An 847-nucleotide genomic window follows, 5' to 3' on the forward strand; every position below is an offset into this window, starting at 1 on the left:
TATATAAAATCCTTTAGTAACAAATTTTATCCTTGAATATTAAATTGTTTTAAGTAAAAACAAGAGAGCCTATTGCCTCCCCCTCTACCTCTCTCTCTCTCTCTCTCTCTCTCTCTCCTCATCAGATAGAGGTCTCTAGGGACTGTTCTTACGATGTTAAAACTTCTCTTCAATCTCTCTAAAGTGTGGTAGATTGCTCTAAGAACAGCCTTGGGGACTATTGCCCAAAATAGAGGGGGGCGTTGTTGGAGAAAAAAATCAAAGGTTTTCTAACTTTCAAATTTAAAATTTAGAGCAAAACCATCACCTGAGCTTTTGCATTGGGAAGGGAGAAGTCGATAAGCAGTTTGCAAATGTCTCCCTACTAGAGGTGTAAGGCATCAAGATATATGCCGATTTTGGTAAGAACACAGAATTGTCCTCTAATGAAGGGGCCACATTTGTAGGTTACATGTGAGCACTTAGAAACCGTATTACTCTCTCTCTCTCTCTCTCTCTCTCTCTCTCTCTCTCTCTCTCTCTCTCTCTCTCTCTCTCTATGATAACCAGTATTTTATGGTTGCTTCTCTAACCTGCCAAAAGGCATTGCATGTAGATTGTGTTGACATGTCTGAGCTAAGATAATCTACATAGCACCATCAAAGGTGGTGCCGCTGCCAAAGGTGGCATCATTATAGAGCAGCGAATCAGCAGAGCAGCACTAAGAAAGTAGCAATATCCACTACACAAGCAAATATGGAGAGGAAGAGTATACTACCTTGGTCGACATGTATGCCAAATGTGGTGCACTTTATAAAGCACAAAAAGTAATTGAGGAGCTTCCTATCTGGGATGTTGTCTCTTGGAA

Source organism: Adiantum capillus-veneris, chromosome 13, assembly GCF_014529385.1.
Source record: "Adiantum capillus-veneris isolate H3 chromosome 13, ASM1452938v2, whole genome shotgun sequence".
Taxonomy (NCBI): Eukaryota; Viridiplantae; Streptophyta; class Polypodiopsida; order Polypodiales; family Pteridaceae; genus Adiantum; species Adiantum capillus-veneris.